The 13,798-nt window shown below is 40.8% G+C and overlaps 1 protein-coding gene across 1 annotated transcript in view; it reads left to right on the top strand.

Moving 5' to 3' along the window:
* The window catches only part of LOC140139408 (uncharacterized), a 52,149-nt gene that overhangs the window by 24,401 nt on the left and 13,950 nt on the right, over positions 1–13,798 (top strand). The window lies entirely within an intron of this gene.

The raw sequence follows: 13,798 nt of genomic DNA, 5'->3' as shown, positions 1-13,798 counted from the left end.
AATAACAAAATATTTTTTCATTATAGATTTTTGAAAGTCTATTTTATTTTTCATTTGAGCATAATCTAGCAGTTGATGTTATTGTTGCAAACTGTGCGCACAGTAATAAAACAATAATTTGTTTAAAATATTTTTTTTTCTGATGACTTGCAGTTATTGTAAGATTTCTATTTGTGTGGCTATAGTGTAAATGATGATGACGACGACGATGATGATGATGATGGTGATGATGATGGTGATAATGATGATGGTTTAGATGATGATGATGATGATGATGTTGTTGTTTTGTTGTTGTTGTTGTTGATGATGATGATGATGATGATGATGATGATGATGATGATGATGATGATGATGATGATGATGATGATGATGGATAATACAACTGATGTCAGATGATTATTAGAGTCGTGATGGTGACGATGATGGCAGTGATGAGGGATTTAATTTAGTATGAAATTCTCAACCCCCTCCCGCACCCACCAGTCAATGTTGTTTTGATACTGAGACAGGAACGGACAATTGGTCTAGTATTGGCTCCAACATTGCTTTGGGGGGTGTAAGCTAATATGAAACATTAATGTTTGCCACTTATGTTACTTGTAATGTTTAAACAAATAGCACGTTTCTATGGTATCACTCACAGCATGGAAATAGTAGACATGCTCACATGTTCGGCAAGCCCCACGTGTCAAGGCCAAATCGACTTTTACAATGTTTATTGAAGAGATAAGATATGCATAATCTTAGTTTGCGAGAAGATAAGAGGTCAAACGTTTCCATGTTAAAAATAGAATTACATGCTAGGCATGTTTGTTCCTCTTTGTCGTTTGTGTATTAATTATCATCATCATCATCATCATCATCATCATCATCATCGTCATCATGCAACCCATTCTCATTCTTATTTTGTACATATGATACAAATGGTCAAAGCAGTTAAAATGTATATATGATACAAATTAGACCATGCGCAAGAATGGATGCGCAGTAGTCAAGGATCATCATCATCATCATCATCAAATTATACGGCAGTAAATAGCGCCCTCTGTTGATCAAAATTCACTTTAGTAAGTACTTTTTAAGAGAGTTAATAAATATTTGAGTTAATAAGTGACACTATAAATTATGAAAAGCAGAATTTTGTTAAGTTAAAAAACTGAAATGAGGTATGGGGCTGGCTGGGGGTGGCTACGGGGCGTTAGCTCAAGGACAATATTGTTCAAGGTTGCGCCGCAGGCCTATAAAGAAACAATGTTGCTCCCAATACAATAGCAAACAAGCTTAAACTGTAAATTAGCCACCGATAGAGGGCAGGGCCTGAAGAATGAGGGAAATTATGGGGTAAAAATGTAAAAAAAGTACAAAGTGTGAAATGGGTGACGGGCTGTCTCTAAGTATGGATATGGGTGACAGGCTGTCGATAACAGAATCCCATTTTCGTTATCGACAGCCCGTCACCTAGTAGAGACAGCCCGTCACCCTTAAGGTTACGCTAGCCCTAACCCTAACCCTAACGCTAACCCTAATCCCCTAACCCTAATCCTAACCCTGACCCACTAACCCTAACCCTAACCTCCTAACCCTAACCCTAACCCTAACCCTAACCCTAACCCCTAACCCCTAACCCTAACCCTAACCCTAACCCTAACCCCTAACCCTAACCCTAACCTAACCCTAACCCTAACCCTAACCCCCTAACCCTAACACTAACACTAACCCTAACCCTAACCCTAACCCCCTAACCCTAACCCTAACCCCTAACACTAACCCTAACCCCTAACCCTAACCCTAACCCTAACCCTAACTCTAACCCTAACCCTAACCCTAACCCTAATCCACTATCCCTAACCCTAACCTTAATGTAAAATTGACCAACAGTAACCTTAATGTATAAAATTGGCCAACAGCAACATTAATGTAACACAGAGGGCGCTAATTACTGCCGTGCTAAATATACAAAATAAGCATCATCATCACTTCAGTGAAATGCGCAGAAGTCGGATTTTTCTTAAAATGTAATATATTTACATTTTAATCTTTCTATTGCGCATGCCTTAAAATGTATCATATAAACAAAATTAGGTGTTCACGATTTGTAACATATATACAATTTAGCTAGAGAATGACTTGCATCATCATCATCATCATCATCATCATCATCATCATCATCGTCATCATTATCATCATCGTCGTCGTCGTCGTCATCATCATCATCATATCATCATCATCATCACCATCATCATTACCTGACTACTAGCCACAACTGAAACCCATACCAAGGAAAATAAAATATCAATTTTGCTGCAAACCATCAGAGAAAATTAATATACAAATATTTAAAATCGTGTTTTATTACAACGTATCTAATAGTAATAGGAATTTACACACAACCATGACAACTGCTAAATTAAGCTGAAATGAAGAAAACATAGACTATAACAAAGTCTAAAATGAAAATAAATGTTGTTTTAACAGTTTGCATATCTGAAGTCAGCAGATTGCATACTAAGCTAGCTGAATATTAAGTATGGTTTCATGCTTATCAAAAGGCTTATCACACCATGCCCAGCTAGTATAATTTCATACTTATAGCAGAAGACATCATTGACCAAACACATTGTAAAATATTATTTCGATCAACAAAAATCTGAAATCTATTCTGTAGAAGTAAATACTAAGGAAAAATAAAATAACGGGATCAAAATAAAAAAGCATGTAGTATTCGAACCCCTGCGGTTAACTTTTCCCGTTTAAATGGTACGCGCTCTACCAATTGAGCTATTTAATGATACTCGATTTGTTTGGGATAATTTAGACCATATCAATGTATAAGTTTTACGGTATGCAGACACAATAAAGATTTTAATACTATGTCTCTACAATGTTTACTGGCTTGCATACCGTGCAATTTTCTATTTATGTCAAGTTTTGGAATCTAATTTGTGAAGAACAGGTCTGAATACCGTGGTTCTCTATTCAATAAGCCAATTATTATTGCATAAAACAAGTGGATTAGTTTTTAACACTTTTTATTCGTTTATAATGAATCTATAGTACAAAGGTGCACGTAGAATAACAACACCTCAATAGCTCAGTGGATAAGGAGACTGACAGTTAACGGAAGGGCGTGGGTTCAATTCCCGGCATTTTTTTTCTCCATTTTTTTTTGTTTTAATTTGCTTTTGCCTATGAATAGGCCTCGTTGTCCGAGTCGTGGGTTCAGCCGCGTAACATGGGGCGCGCTTCGCGCGTCCTAAGCCGCGTAGCTGCCTCGTTGTCCGAGGAAATGAGCCAGTTCTAGGTAAAGACAATGTACGTGTGCATGGAGTTCGATAATGAACGATAAACCAAATCATATCTATTCAAATTGAGGAAGGTGCGATGATGGCTTATAGCAGAATTAGCGCTATTATGCTAACAATGCTATTAGCATTTAATTAGTATGCTATCTCTATGCATTATAGTGCTAATAGCAACGCTAATGAAAAATTCGTTAAAACTGCTATTACCATACCACTTTTAGCGTTTTAGCAGTTATTAGAGCCTCATTTGCAAATATGTCAATAACGCTAATAGCAAGTAATAGCACGTCATATGCAATTGTGCTAAATCTAAAAAGTTTGTAAGTCTAGGGAAAGCGTGCTATTAGCGCTAATAGCGCTATTAGCGCTAATAGCAAATAATAGCACGTCATATGCAATTGTGCTAAATCTAAAAAGATTCTAAGTCTAGGGAAAGCGTGCTATTAGCGCTAATAGCGCTATTAGCGCTAATAGCAAATAATAGCACGTCATATGCAATTGTGCTAAATCTAAAAGATTCTAAGTCTAGGGAAAGCGTGCTATTAGCGCTAATAGCGCTATTAGCGCTAATAGCAAATAATAGCACGTCATATGCAATTGTGCTAAATCTAAAAAGATTCTAAGTCTAGGGAAAGCGTGCTATTAGCGCTAATAGCGCTATTAGCGCTAATAGCAAATAATAGCACGTCATATGCAATTGCGCTAAATCTCAAAAGATTCTAAGTCTAGGGAAAGCGTGCTATTAGCGCTAATAGCGCTATTAGCGCTAATAGCAATTAATAGCACGTCATATGCAATTGTGCTAAATCTAAAAAGTTTGTAAGTCTAGGGAAAGCGTGCTATTAGCGCTAATAGCGCTATTAGCGCTAATAGCAATTAATAGCACGTCATATGCAATTATGCTAAATGTAAAAAGATTCTAAGTCTAGGGAAAGCGTGCTATTAGCGCTAATAGCGCTATTAGCGCTAATAGTAAATAATAGCACGTCATATGCAATTGTGCTAAATCTAAAAAATTTGTAAGTCTAGGGAAAACGTGTTATTAGCGCTAATAGCACTATTAGCGCTAATAGCAAATAATAGCACGTCATATGCAATTGTGCTAAATCTAAAAAGTTTGTAAGTCTAGGGAAAGCGTGCTATTAGCGCTAATAGCGCTATTAGCGCTAATAGCAAATAATAGCACGTCATGTGCAATTGTGCTAAATGTAAAACGATTCTAAGTCTAGGGAAAGCGTGCTATTAGCGCTAATAGCGCTATTAGCGCTAATAGCAAATAATAGCACGTCATATGCAATTCTGCTAAATCTAAAAAGATTCTAAGTCTAGGGAAAGCGTGCTATTAGCGCTAATAGCGCTATTAGCGCTAATAGCAATTAATAGCACGTCATATGCAATTGTGCTAAATGTAAAACGATTCTAAGTCTAGGGAAAGCGTGCTATTAGCGCTAATAGCGCTATTAGCGCTAATAGCAAATAATAGCACGTCATATGCAATTCTGCTAAATCTAAAAAGATGCTAAGTCTAGGGAAAGCGTGCTATTAGCGCTAATAGCGCTATTAGCGCTAATAGCAAATAATAGCACGTCATGTGCAATTGTGCTAAATGTAAGAAGATTCTAAGTCTAGGGAAAGCGTGCTATTAGCGCTATTAGCGCTAATAGCAATTAATAGCACGTCATATGCAATTGTGCTAAATGTAAAACTATTCTAAGTCTAGGGAAAGCGTGCTATTAGCGCTAATAGCGCTATTAGCGCTAATAGCAAATAATAGCACGTCATATGCAATTGTGCTAAATCTAAAAGATTCTAAGTCTAGGGAAAGCGTGCTATTAGCGCTAATAGCGCTATTAGCGCTAATAGCAAATAATAGCACGTCATATGCAATTGTGCTAAATCTAAAAAGATTCTAAGTCTAGGGAAAGCGTGCTATCTAATAGCAATTAATAGCACGTCATATGCAATTGTGCTAAATCTAAAAAGTTTGTAAGTCTAGGGAAAGCGTGCTATTAGCGCTAATAGCGCTATTAGCGCTAATAGCAATTAATAGCACGTCATATGCAATTGTGCTAAATGTAAAAAGATTCTAAGTCTAGGGAAAGCGTGCTATTAGCGCTAATAGCGCTATTAGCGCTAATAGTAAATAATAGCACGTCATATGCAATTGTGCTAAATCTAAAAAATTTGTAAGTCTAGGGAAAACGTGTTATTAGCGCTAATAGCACTATTAGCGCTAATAGCAAATAATAGCACGTCATATGCAATTGTGCTAAATCTAAAAAGTTTGTAAGTCTAGGGAAAGCGTGCTATTAGCGCGAATAGCGCTATTAGCGCTAATAGCAAATAATAGCACGTCATGTGCAATTGTGCTAAATGTAAAAAGATTCTAAGTATAGGGAAAGCGTGCTATTAGCGCTAATAGCGCTATTAGCGCTAATAGCAATTAATAGCACGTCATATGCAATTGTGCTAAATGTAAAACGATTCTAAGTCTAGGGAAAGCGTGCTATTAGCGCTAATAGCGCTATTAGCGCTAATAGCAAATAATAGCACGTCATATGCAATTCTGCTAAATCTAAAAAGATTCTAAGTCTAGGGAAAGCGTGCTATTAGCACTAATAGCGCTATTAGCGCTAATAGCAAATAATAGCACGTCATGTGCAATTGTGCTAAATGTAAAAAGATTCTAAGTCTAGGGAAAGCGTGCTATTAGCGCTAATAGCAATTAATAGCACGTCATATGCAATTGTGCTAAATGTAAAACTATTCTAAGTCTAGGGAAAGCGTGCTATTAGCGCTAATAGCGCTATTAACGCTAATAGCAATTAATAGCACGTCATATGCAATTGTGCTAAATGTAAAAAGATTCTAAGTCTAGGGAAAGCGTGCTATTAGCGCTAATAGCGCTATTAGCGCTAATAGCAATTAATAGCACGTCATATGCAATTGTGCTAAATGTAACAAGATTCTAAGTCTAGGGAAAGCGTGCTATTAGCGCTAATAGCGCTATTAGCGCTAATAGTAAATAATAGCACGTCATATGCAATTGTGCTAAATCTAAAATATTTGTAAGTCTAGGGAAAACGTGTTATTAGCGCTAATAGTGCTATTAGCGCTAATAGCAAATAATAGCACGTCATATGCAATTGTGCTAAATCTAAAAAGTTTGTAAGTCTAGGGAAAGCGTGCTATTAGCGCTAATAGCGCTATTAGCGCTAATAGCAAATAATAGCACGTCATGTGCAATTGTGCTAAATGTAAAAAGATTCTAAGTATAGGGAAAGCGTGCTATTAGCGCTAATAGCGCTATTAGCGCTAATAGCAATTAATAGCACGTCATATGCAATTGTGCTAAATGTAAAACGATTCTAAGTCTAGGGAAAGCGTGCTATTAGCGCTAATAGCGCTATTAGCGCTAATAGCAAATAATAGCACGTCATATGCAATTCTGCTAAATCTAAAAAGATTCTAAGTCTAGGGAAAGCGTGCTATTAGCGCTAATAGCGCTATTAGCGCTAATAGCAAATAATAGCACGTCATGTGCAATTGTGCTAAATGTAAAAAGATTCTAAGTCTAGGGAAAGCGTGCTATTAGCGCTAATAGCGCTATTAGCGCTAATAGCAAATAATAGCACGTCATATGCAATTCTGCTAAATCTAAAAAGATTCTAAGTCTAGGGAAAGCGTGCTATTAGCGCTAATAGCGCTATTAGCGCTAATAGCAAATAATAGCACGTCATGTGCAATTGTGCTAAATGTAAAAAGATTCTAAGTCTAGGGAAAGCGTGCTATTAGCGCTAATAGCAATTAATAGCACGTCATATGCAATTGTGCTAAATGTAAAACTATTCTAAGTCTAGGGAAAGCGTGCTATTAGCGCTAATAGCGCTATTAACGCTAATAGCAATTAATAGCACGTCATATGCAATTGTGCTAAATGTAAAAAGATTCTAAGTCTAGGGAAAGCGTGCTATTAGCGCTAATAGCGCTATTAGCGCTAATAGCAAATAATTGCACGTCATATGCAACTTGTGCTAAATCTAAAAAGATTCTAAGTCTAGGGAAAGCGTGCTATTAGCGCTAATAGCGCTATTAGCGCTAATAGCAAATAATAGCACGTCATATGCAATTGTGCTAAATCTAAAAAGATTCTAAGTCTAGGGAAAGCGTGCTATTAGCGCTAATAGCGCTATTAGCGCTAATAGCAAATAATAGCACGTCATATGCAATTGTGCTAAATCTAAAAAGATTCTAAGTCTAGGGAAAGCGTGCTATTAGCGCTAATAGCGCTATTAGCGCTAATAGCAATTAATAGCACGTCATATGCAATTGTGCTAAATCTAAAAGATTCTAAGTCTAGGGAAAGCGTGCTATTAGCGCTAATAGCGCTATTAGCGCTAATAGCAATTAATAGCACGTCATATGCAATTGTGCTAAATGTAACAAGATTCTAAGTCTAGGGAAAGCGTGCTATTAGCGCTAATAGCGCTATTAGCGCTAATAGCAAATAATAGCACGTCATATGCAATTGTGCTAAATCTAAAAAGATTCTAAGTCTAGGGAAAGCGTGCTATTAGCGCTAATAGCGCTATTAGCGCTAATAGCAATTAATAGCACGTCATATGCAATTGTGCTAAATCTAAAAAGTTTGTAAGTCTAGGGAAAGCGTGCTATTAGCGTAGCGCTATTAGCGCTAATAGCAATTAATAGCACGTCATATGCAATTGTGCTAAATGTAACAAGATTCTAAGTCTAGGGAAAGCGTGCTATTAGCGCTAATAGCGCTATTAGCGCTAATAGTAAATAATAGCACGTCATATGCAATTGTGCTAAATCTAAAAAGATTCCAAGTCTGGGGAAAGCGTGCTATTAGCGCTAATAGCGCTATTAGCGCTAATAGCAAAGAATAGCACGTCATATGCAATTGTGCTAAATCTAAAAAGATTCTAAGTCTAGGGAAAGCGTGCTATTAGCGCTAATAGCGCTATTAGCGCTAATAGCAATTAATAGCACGTAATATGCAATTGTGCTAAATCTAAAAAGTTTGTAAGTCTAGGGAAAGCGTGCTATTAGCGCTAATAGCGCTAATAGCGCTAATAGCAAATAATAGCACGTCATATGCAATTGTGCTAAATCTAAAAAGTTTGTAAGTCTAGGGAAAGCGTGCTATTAGCGCTAATAGCGCTATTAGCGCTAATAGCAAATAATAGCACGTCATGTGCAATTGTGCTAAATGTAAAAAGATTCTAAGTATAGGGAAAGCGTGCTATTAGCGCTAATAGCGCTATTAGCGCTAATAGCAATTAATAGCACGTCATATGCAATTGTGCTAAATGTAAAACGATTCTAAGTCTAGGGAAAGCGTGCTATTAGCGCTAATAGCGCTATTAGCGCTAATAGCAAATAATAGCACGTCATATGCAATTCTGCTAAATCTAAAAAGATTCTAAGTCTAGGGAAAGCGTGCTATTAGCGCTAATAGCGCTATTAGCGCTAATAGCAAATAATAGCACGTCATGTGCAATTGTGCTAAATGTAAAAAGATTCTAAGTCTAGGGAAAGCGTGCTATTAGCGCTAATAGCAATTAATAGCACGTCATATGCAATTGTGCTAAATGTAAAACTATTCTAAGTCTAGGGAAAGCGTGCTATTAGCGCTAATAGCGCTATTAGCGCTAATAGCAAATAATAGCACGTCATATGCAATTCTGCTAAATCTAAAAAGATTCTAAGTCTAGGGAAAGCGTGCTATTAGCGCTAATAGCGCTATTAGCGCTAATAGCAAATAATAGCACGTCATATGCAATTGTGCTAAATCTAAAAAGATTCTAAGTCTAGGGAAAGCTCGCTATTAGCGCTAATAGCGCTATTAGCAATTAATAGCACGTATTATGCAATTGTGCTAAATCTATAAAGTTTGTAAGTCTAGGGAAAGCGTGCTATTAGCGCTAATAGCAATTAATAGCACGTCATATGCAATTGTGCTAAATGTAAAAAGATTCTTAGTCAAGGGACAGTGTGCTAATAGCGCTATTAGCGCTAATAGCAAATAATAGCACGTCATATGCAATTGTGATAGGGAATTGTGCTAAGTCTAGGGAAAGCGTGCTATTAGCGCTAATACCGCTATTAGTGCTAATAGCAATTATTAGCACGTCATATGGAATTGTGCGAAATCTAAAAAAATTTTAAGTCTAGGGAAAGCGTGCTATTAGAGCTAATAGCAAATAATAGCACGTCATATGCAATTGTGCTAAATCTAAAAAGATCCTAAGTCTATGGAAAGCGTGCTATTAGCGCTAATAGCAATTAATAGCACGTCATATGCGGCCTTGATGGTTTTTGCTGATGGTGGGGACAGCGGTCACACTAAGTTTCTTGCCCTGCGGGGCCCTTTTATATTTGAACTCACTTGGAGTGTTTAGTTGTCGTATGGAAGTCTCCGGCCCTGCGGCCTTGATGCTTTTTGCTGATGGTTGAGACAGCGGTCACATTAAGTTTCTTGGCCTGCGGGGGCCTTTTATATTGGAACTCATTTGGAGTGTTTAGTTGTCGTATGGGGTCACCGGCCTCGGGCCTGCTGGCCCTGCGGCCTTGATGTTTTTGGCTGATGGTGGGGACAACGGTCACACTAAGATTCTTACCCTGCGGGGCCCTTTTATATTGGAACTCATTTAGAGTGTTTAGTTGTGGTATGGGGGTCTCCGGCTTCGGGCCTGCCAGCTCTGCGGTCTTGATGATTTTTTTGTTGATGGTGGGGACAGTGGTCATACTAGCTTTGTTGGCCTGCAGGGCCCTTTTATATTGGAACTCACTTAGAGTGTTTAGTTGTCGTATGGGAGTGTCCGGCCTCATGCGTGCCGGCCCAGCGGCCTTGATATTTCTTGTTGATGGTGGGGACAGCGGTCACACTAGCTTTGTTGATTTGCGGGCCCTTTTATATTGGAACTCACTTGGAGTGTTTAGTTGTCGTATGGAGTCACCGGCCTCGGGCCTGCCGGCCCTGCGGCCTTGATGTTTGTTGCTGATGGTGGGGACAGCGGTCACACTAGCTTTGTTGCCCTGCGGGGCCCTTTTATATTGGAACTCACTTGGAGTGTTTAGTTGTCGTATGGGAGTCACCGGCCTCGGGCCTGCCGGCCCTGCGGCCTTGATGTTTGTTGCTGATGGTGGGGACAGCGGTCACATTAAGTTTCTTTGGCCTGCAGGGCCCTTTTATATTTGAACTCACTTGGAGTGTTTAGTTGTCGTATGGGAGTCTCCGGCCTGGGCCTGCAGGCCCTGCGGCCTTGATGTTTTTGTTGATGGTGGGGACAGCGGTCACACTAGCTTTGTTGGCCTGCGGGGCCCTTTTTATATTTTCAGCTCACTTGGGGAGTTCGGCGGGCGTGGGGGGGGCACCGGCCTCGGGGCTGGCGGCCTCGCGGCCTTGATGTTTGTTGCTGATGGTGGGGACAGCGGTCACACTAGCTTTGTTGCCCTGCGGGGCCCTTTTATATTGGAACTTACTTGGAGTGTTTAGTTGTCGTATGGGAGTCACCGGCCTCGGGCCTGCCGGCCCTGCGGCCTTGATGTTTGTTGCTGATGGTGGGGACAGCGGTCATACTAAGTTTCTTGCCCTGCGGGGCCCTTTTATAGTTGAACTCACTTTGAGTGTTTAGTTGTCGTATGGGAGTCTCCGGCTTCGGGCCTGCCGGCCCTGCGGCCTTGATGTTTTTGTTGATGGTGGGGACAGCGATCACACTAGCTTTGTTGCCCTGCGGGGCCCTTTTATATTGGAACTCACTTGGAGTGTTTAGTTGTCGTATGGAAGTCACCGGCCTCGGGCCTGCCGGCCCTGCGGCCTTGATGTTTGTTGCTGATGGTGGGGACAGCGGTCACACTAGCTTTGTTGCCCTGCGGGGCCCTTTTATATTGGAACTCACTTGGAGTGTTTAGTTGTCGTATGGGAGTCACCGGCCTCGGGCCTGCCGGCCCTGCGGCCTTGATGTTTCTTGCTGATGGTGGGGACAGCGGTCATACTAAGTTTCTTGCCCTGCGGGGCCCTTTTATAGTTGAACTCACTTTGAGTGTTTAGTTGTCGTATGGGAGTCTCCGGCTTCGGGCCTGCCGGCCCTGCGGCCTTGATGTTTTTTGTTGATGGTGGGGACAGCGGTCACACTAGCTTTCTTGCCTTGCGGGGCCCTTTTATATTGATACCGTTTATAACAATATTATCGTGATGTGCGCTAATAGTGCACATCATGCTATTAGCGCCTGCAAAGGTGAGAAATTTTTTAGAACATTTGTGCAAATGATACGCTATTTGGGATAAAAGCGCTATAAGCACATCTTATAGCGCCTATAAGCATGTTATGCTATTAGCGCTAATAACGTACCTGATGCTAATGAGTGCTATTAGCGCTATTAGCACACCTTACGCTATTAGCGCTAATGGCGCACCTCGTGCTAATGAGTGATATTAGCGCTATTAGCGCAAATAGCGCTAATAGCACCTACCATCCGTAGAAAATGGTCAATTTTAAAATTTGCAAACGATACACTAATGAGCGCTAATATCGGTATTAGCACACACTACGCTATTAGCGCTAATAGCGCTAGTAGCAGACCTTACGCTATTAGCGCACCTTGCGCTAATGAGTGCTATTAGTGCTATTAGCACATAATACAATGAGTTGTAAAATCGTTATTAGCATACCTGTCGGTATTAGCGCTAATAGCGCTAATAGCACGCCTTATGCTATTAGCGCTAATAGCACATCTCACGCTAATGAGTGCTATTGGCGCTAATAGCGCTAATAGCGCTAATAGCACCTACCATCCGTAGAAAATGGTCAATTTTAAAATTTGCAAACGATACACTAATGAGCGCTAATATCGGTATTAGCACACACTACGCTATTAGCGCTAATAGCGCTAGTAGCACACCTTACGCTATTAGCGCTAAAAGCGCACCTCGTGCTAATGAGTGCTATTAGTGCTATTAGCGCTAATAGCGCCTACCATTTGCAGAAAATGAACAATTTGCCACATAATACAATGATTTATAATATCGTTATTAGCATACCTGTCGGTATTAGCGCTAATAGCGCTAATAGCACGCCTTACGCTATTAGCGCTAATAGCACATCTCACGCTAATGAGTGCTATTAGCGCTATTAGCGCTATTAGCGCTAATAGCACCTACCATCCGTAGAAAATGGTCAATTTTAAAATTAGCAAACGATACACTAATGAGCGCTAATATCGGTATTAGCACACACTACGCTATTAGCGCTAATAGCGCTAGTAGCACACCGTACGCTATTAGCGCTAAAAGCGCACCTCGCGCTAATGAGTGCTATTAGTGCTATTAGCGCTAATAGCGCCTACCATTTGCAGAAAATGAACAATTTGGCACATAATACAATAAGTTGTAATATCGTTATTAGCATACCTGTCGGTATTTGTGCTAATAGCGCTAATAGCACGCCTTACGCTATTAGCGCTAATAGCGCATCTCACGCAAATTAGTGCTATTAGCGCTAATAGCGCTAGTAGCACAAATTGCGCGATTGAGAGCATTTTTAGAACTTTTGCAAGTGATATGCTAATGAGTGCTAATAGGGGACAGCGGTCACATTAAGTTTCTTGGCCTGCGGGGCCCTTTTATATTTGAACTCACTTGGAGTGTTTAGTTGTCGTATGGGAGTCTCCGGCCTCGGGCCTGCCGGCCCTGCGGCCTTGATGTTTTTTTGTTGATGGTGGGGACAGCGGTCACACTAGCTTTGTTGGCCTGCGGGGCCCTTTTATATTGGAACTCACTTGGAGTGTTTAGATGTCGTATGGGAGTCACCGGCCTCGGGCCTGCCGGCCCTGCGGCCTTGATGTTTGTTGCTGATGGTGGGGACAGCGGTCACACTAGCTTTGTTGCCCTGCGGGGCCCTTTTATATTGGAACTTACTTGGAGTGTTTAGTTGTCGTATGGGAGTCACCGGCCTCGGGCCTGCCGGCCCTGCGGCCTTGATGTTTCTTGCTGATGGTGGGGACAGCGGTCATACTAAGTTTCTTGGCCCTGCAGGGGCCCTTTTATAGTTGAACTCACTTTGAGTGTTTAGTTGTCGTATGGGAGTCTCCGGCTTCGGGCCTGCCGGCCCTGCGGCCTTGATGTTTTTGTTTGGTGGGGACAGCGATCACACTAGCTTTGTTGCCCTGCGGGGCCCTTTTATATTGGAACTCACTTGGAGTGTTTAGTTGTCGTATGGAAGTCACCGGCCTCGGGCCTGCCGGCCCTGCGGCCTTGATGTTTGTTGCTGATGGTGGGGACAGCGGTCACACTAGCTTTGTTGCCCTGCGGGGCCCTTTTATATTGGAACTCACTTGGAGTGTTTAGTTGTCGTATGGGAGTCACCGGCCTCGGGCCTGCCGGCCCTGCGGCCTTGATGTTTCTTGCTGATGGTGGGGACAGCGGTCATACTAAGTTTCTTGCCCTGCGGGGCCCTTTTATAGTTGAACTC

The sequence above is a fragment of the Amphiura filiformis genome, chromosome 18, assembly GCF_039555335.1.
Source record: "Amphiura filiformis chromosome 18, Afil_fr2py, whole genome shotgun sequence".
Classification (NCBI taxonomy): Eukaryota; Metazoa; Echinodermata; class Ophiuroidea; order Amphilepidida; family Amphiuridae; genus Amphiura; species Amphiura filiformis.
This window is presented reverse-complemented; position numbering and strand designations above follow the sequence as displayed.